General features: G+C 39.8%; 1 long non-coding RNA gene across 1 annotated transcript; it reads left to right on the top strand.

Moving 5' to 3' along the window:
- Window positions 1–1,194: 1,194 nt before the first annotated feature.
- LOC121814141 lies at window positions 1,195–1,912 on the top strand. Its single transcript, XR_006054121.1, has 4 exons — window positions 1,195–1,279; window positions 1,376–1,493; window positions 1,607–1,730; window positions 1,810–1,912. It is a non-coding gene; the product is annotated as an uncharacterized LOC121814141 (long non-coding RNA).
- Window positions 1,913–5,604: the final 3,692 nt, after the last annotated feature.

The raw sequence follows: 5,604 nt of genomic DNA on the forward strand, positions 1-5,604 counted from the left end.
GGCAATGAGATGGTGACCAAAGGTCAGACCGTCCCACAGGTAATTTAAATAAATTTTTAATAATGTTATATTAAAGATTTGGACATTATAGCTGTATCCTGGGTTTTGTATCATTATAAATTCTTGTTTGCCAGGTCAACAATGCTGTCTCGGCTCTGTGCAAATCTATCTATGAGAAAATGTTCTTGTGGATGGTTATCCGTATCAATGAGATGCTGGACACAAAGCAGCCCAGACAGTTCTTCATTGGAGTGCTGGATATCGCTGGGTTTGAGATCTTTGATGTGAGCACTTGAAACATTTCACCACATTTCTTAAACTTTAAAGACTTTATTGCCATGAAGTTAGACATGTTTGTACTATTACAGTTCAACAGCTTGGAGCAACTCTGCATCAACTTCACCAATGAGAAACTGCAACAGTTTTTTAACCATCACATGTTTGTCCTGGAGCAAGAGGAGTACAAGAAAGAAGGCATTCATTGGGAGTTCATTGACTTTGGTATGGACTTGGCTGCCTGCATTGAGCTTATTGAGAAGGTAAACAGCTGCTCAGGAAGAAATTTACATATGGGTGCATATGTTACCTCTGTTGAAATTTTAATATGACATGTACCATTTTCTCAGCCAATGGGCATCTTCTCCATCCTTGAAGAGGAGTGCATGTTCCCCAAGGCCTCTGACACAACGTTCAAGAACAAGCTGCACGATCAGCATCTTGGCAAGACCAAAGCATTTGAGAAGCCAAAGCCTGCAAAGGGCAAGGCTGAGGCACACTTCTCCCTGGTTCACTATGCTGGTACAGTGGACTACAATATCACTGGCTGGCTGGACAAGAACAAGGACCCACTGAATGACTCAGTTGTTCAGCTCTACCAAAAGTCATCAAACAAACTGCTGGGCTTCCTGTATGCAGCCCATGCTGGAGCTGAAGGTTAGAAACAAAAGTGCTCACAAGCTCGCGTGGCTAATATTATACTGTGAAAAATATTTTTTCAATTCCAGTAATGAAATTTACTGTTTATGAAAACAGAGGCTGCTGGTGGTGGTGGCAAGAAAGGTGGGAAGAAGAAGGGTGGTTCCTTCCAGACTGTGTCTGCTCTGTATGTATAGATTTATATTTTAGAAAAACAAAATTAAATGCTCTTTTTAAAATATTTTTGACCTATTATCTAATGATGCTGATCTACAGGAGAATCTGTCCAAGCTGATGACCAACTTAAGAAGCACTCATCCTCACTTTGTCCGTTGCCTGATTCCCAATGAGACAAAGACCCCAGGTAAAACCCTCACAGGACCCCACAGTCCTATTAACTGCAAAAATGACAGAGTGAAATGAAGAAACGTTTGAAACGTTATGGATTTCTGACTCTCAGGTCTTATGGAGAACTTCCTGGTCATCCACCAGCTGAGGTGTAACGGTGTACTGGAGGGCATCAGAATCTGCAGGAAGGGTTTCCCCAGCAGAATCCTCTATGGTGACTTCAAGCAGAGGTGAGAGCACATTACAATATTGGAAAGGAGAAATGGTTTCATGGTTGATGTAAAGGACAAACTTGAATATGATGGAAGAAAAATCTAAGTAACAACATGATTCTCTCTTGAAGATACAAAGTGTTGAATGCCAGTGTCATCCCTGAGTGACAGTTCATTGACAACAAGAAAGCTTCAGAGAAGCTGCTTGGCTCCATTGATGTGGATCACACACAATACATGTTTGGGCACACAAAGGTACACTTTTTTATATTAATAGACATTCACAAAACACTTTCCATTTGCACTTGTACTTATGTTTTCAATGATTAAATAGGTGTTCTTCAAAGCTGGTCTGCTGGGCACTCTTGAGGAGATGAGAGATGAGAAACTGGCTGAGCTGGTGACCATGACTCAGGCTCTCTGCAGAGGATACGTCAAGGTCAAGGTCAAGGTTCTTTATTTGTCACATGCATAGTTATACAAGTATAACACAGTGAAATGTAGCCTGACACGCTCCTCGACATGTGCAAAAAAATGAGGAAAGAGTTTGTGAAGATGATGGAGAGGAGGTAACATTATCATACTAAACTCTATTTTATTCTCTTTTATATTTCCTTCCTCATATTAAGATGCTACGACACTAAAAGTAACACTCTCATGTTTGGTTTTTAGAGAATCTATCTTTTCCATCCAGTACAACATCCGTTCTTTCATGAATGTCAAGAACTGGCCATGGCTGAAAGTATACTTCAAGATCAAGCCTCTTCTGAAGAGTGCTGAGACTGAGAAGGAGTTGCAGAACATGAAGGAGAACTATGAGAAGATGCAGACAGACCTGGCTGGAGAAGACAATATGGAGGAGAAGATGGTCGGCCTGCTGCAGGAGAAGAATGATCTGCAACTTCAAGTGGCTGCAGTAAGTAATAAACAAAAGAACAAATATATAATGCCTATAATCTCTTGTATGCATGTTAGCTGATTCTGACCGTGTATGTGGCACAACAGAGTGTAGATTTTTTTAAATGAATAATGAGCAATTGCCAAGACACATGACATGACAACACTAAATTATACATTGTTTTCTGTTCCATGTATTATAGGAAGTTGACAATCTCTCTGATGCTGAAGAAAGGTGTGAGGGGCTCATTAAGAGCAAGATCCAGCTCGAGGCCAAACTCAAAGAGACAAGTGAGAGACTGGAGGATGAAGAGGAAATCAATGCTGAGCTGACTGCTAAGAAGAGGAAGCTGGAGGATGAATGCTCTGAGCTGAAGAAGGACATTGATGACTTGGAGCTCACCTTGGCCAAAGTGGAGAAGGAGAAACATGCCACAGAAAACAAGGTTCAGTTTATCTATATCTGAGATGTTGTTGTTTTTTTTTAAAAAGACACCTCTAAATAAAATATATTAATTCTTTCCTGAGATATAGTTTTTAAGTTATATTTAAATACATCCTTTGTACAATTCTTAGGTGAAAAACCTGACAGAGGAGATGGCATCTCAGGATGAGGCTATTGCCAAGTTAACTAAGGAGAAGAAAGCCTTACAAGAGGCCCATCAGCAAACACTGGATGATCTCCAGGCAGAGGAAGACAAAGTCAACACTCTGACCAAGGCCAAGACAAAGCTGGAACAGCAAGTTGATGATGTAAGAAAATAATAATCATATTGCTTTTTTAATGGAAAGAGTATTGAATCATTGTCTTTCCAACCACTTGAATCAACTGACATGACTTTATAGCTTGAGGGTTCACTGGAGCAAGAGAAGAAGCTCCGCATGGACCTTGAGAGAGCCAAGAGGAAGCTGGAGGGAGATCTGAAACTGGCCCAGGAATCCATAATGGATCTGGAGAATGACAAGCAGCAGTCTGATGAGAAAATCAAGAAGTAGGGCTTTTTTTGTTTTTGTTAAGAATGTCATTTTGACTCATTGCATTCTAACAATCATACAGACTGTGACAATACAATCTCTGTTGGTTTCTCCATCAAGGAAAGACTTTGAAATCAGCCAACTTCTCAGCAAAATTGAGGATGAACAATCCCTTGGTGCTAAACTTCAGAAAAAGATCAAGGAACTCCAGGTAACACTAAAGACCAGTGTTCATAAAGAATATTGTGCATTTTAATTAAAAAAATTAAAATTTTAGTTCTCATTAATAAGCTTAATCAATTTAGAGCTCGGAGAGCAGATCGACAACCTCCAGTGTGTCAAACAGAAGCTGGAGAAAGAGAAGAGCGAGTACGAGATGGAGATTGATGACCTCTCCAGCAACATGGAGGCTGTTGCCAAAGCAAAGGTGAATTATTTATTTGCTTTTCATGTACACTCTTCAACTGTAAATGATGAATTTACAAGTTTTAAACTTGAAAAAATCTACAACATATCTTGCAATTTGTTACTGTAGGGGAACTTGGAGAAAATGTGCAGGACTCTTGAGGATCAACTAAGTGAACTCAAAGCCAAAAACGATGAGAATGTTCGTCAGCTGAATGACATTAATGCCCAGAAGGTGAGACTTCAAACAGAGAATGGTAAGTGATGTATAACAAAGAAGTTGTCTTTTGGTGGCGTTATCAATTTTAAACACTTAGATATATTCGTGATATAGAGGTGACCACAAATTGCGACTAACCAGTCGGTAAAATGAAGAAAACTAATATTAGAACCTGTTTACTATTTACAGGTGAGTTCAGTCACCAGCTTGAGGAGAAAGAAGCTCTTGTTTCTCAGCTCACAAGGGGCAAGCAGGCCTTCACTCAGCAAATTGAGGAACTGAAGAGACACGTTGAGGAGGAAGTGAATGTTGGAAATATTTTCTCTCTTCTTTTTTGTCATAGCACTTACTAATTTAAACACATACGTTTTAAATCAGCTGATCTGTCCTCTAATTTGGTTCCTAGTTGTTACCATTTAAATATCTCATCCTCTCAGCATTAGACTTTAAAATTGATTTAAACATTAAAGTTGTCCACCTGACATTGATTGTCTTTTCAACAGGCCAAGAACGCTCTGGCTCATGCTGTTCAGTCAGCACGTCATGACTGTGATCTGCTCAGAGAGCAGTTTGAGGAGGAGCAGGAGGCCAAGGCTGAGCTGCAGCGAGGAATGTCCAAGGCCAACAGTGAGGTGGCTCAGTGGCGATCCAAATATGAGACTGATGCTATCCAGCGCACTGAGGAGCTGGAGGAGGCCAAGTAAGTCATGATACTGTCATTGTTTAAATTAGTTTTGAGACTTAAAACCAACCAATTCAGACTTAATCAAAACAAAATTCTTTTAACAACAGGAAAAAGCTTGCCCAGCGCCTGCAGGAGGCTGAGGAATCCATTGAGGCTGTGAACTCCAAGTGTGCCTCACTGGAGAAGACCAAGCAGAGGCTGCAGGGTGAGGTGGAGGACCTCATGATTGATGTGGAGAGAGCTAATGCTCTGGCTGCCAACCTTGACAAGAAGCAGAGGAACTTTGATAAAGTAAAGTTTTAAACATAACCAATATCATCAGAATAATCATACAGGTATAATAACAACCAAGTAATTAACCTACATTAACATAGGTGCTGGCAGAATTTAAGTTCCTAAATTCTTTCTTCCTCAGCTGTCAATAACAGTTTGTTATCTATGCAGACTGAGGAGGACAAGAAGAATGTGGTGAGACTTCAGGATCTGGTGGACAAGCTGCAGTTCAAAGTCAAGGCTTACAAGAGACAGGCTGAGGAGGCTGTGAGTAAAATGTTTAGTGATTTTACATATGGAATGCATAACTTTATAAATGACATATATTTAGCATATATGACCAGATATTTAAAACAACAACAACAACATATTGTCACACTGTACAGGAAGAACAGGCCAACACCCACATGTCCAGACTGAGAAAGGTCCAGCATGAGATGGAGGAAGCTCAGGAGATATTTTTATGCCCTGTGTAAATTTCAATCCAGCTATATAAATTGAGATGAGACAAATTCTACAAACGTTTTTAATATATGTTGAATAAGTCTTTTTCATTTCTTCTTTCTTCCAGGGCGAAAGTGCTGAATAATGGACATCCTCTGAAACTTTTTGACGGCATTCATAAAATATGAACTACCTGTTGAATTGACTTCTCATGATGTACTGATTTAATA

The sequence above is a fragment of the Haplochromis burtoni genome, unplaced genomic scaffold (genome assembly GCF_018398535.1).
Source record: "Haplochromis burtoni strain Fernald_Lab_line unplaced genomic scaffold, NCSU_Asbu1 Contig_21, whole genome shotgun sequence".
NCBI classification, from domain to species: Eukaryota; Metazoa; Chordata; class Actinopteri; order Cichliformes; family Cichlidae; genus Haplochromis; species Haplochromis burtoni.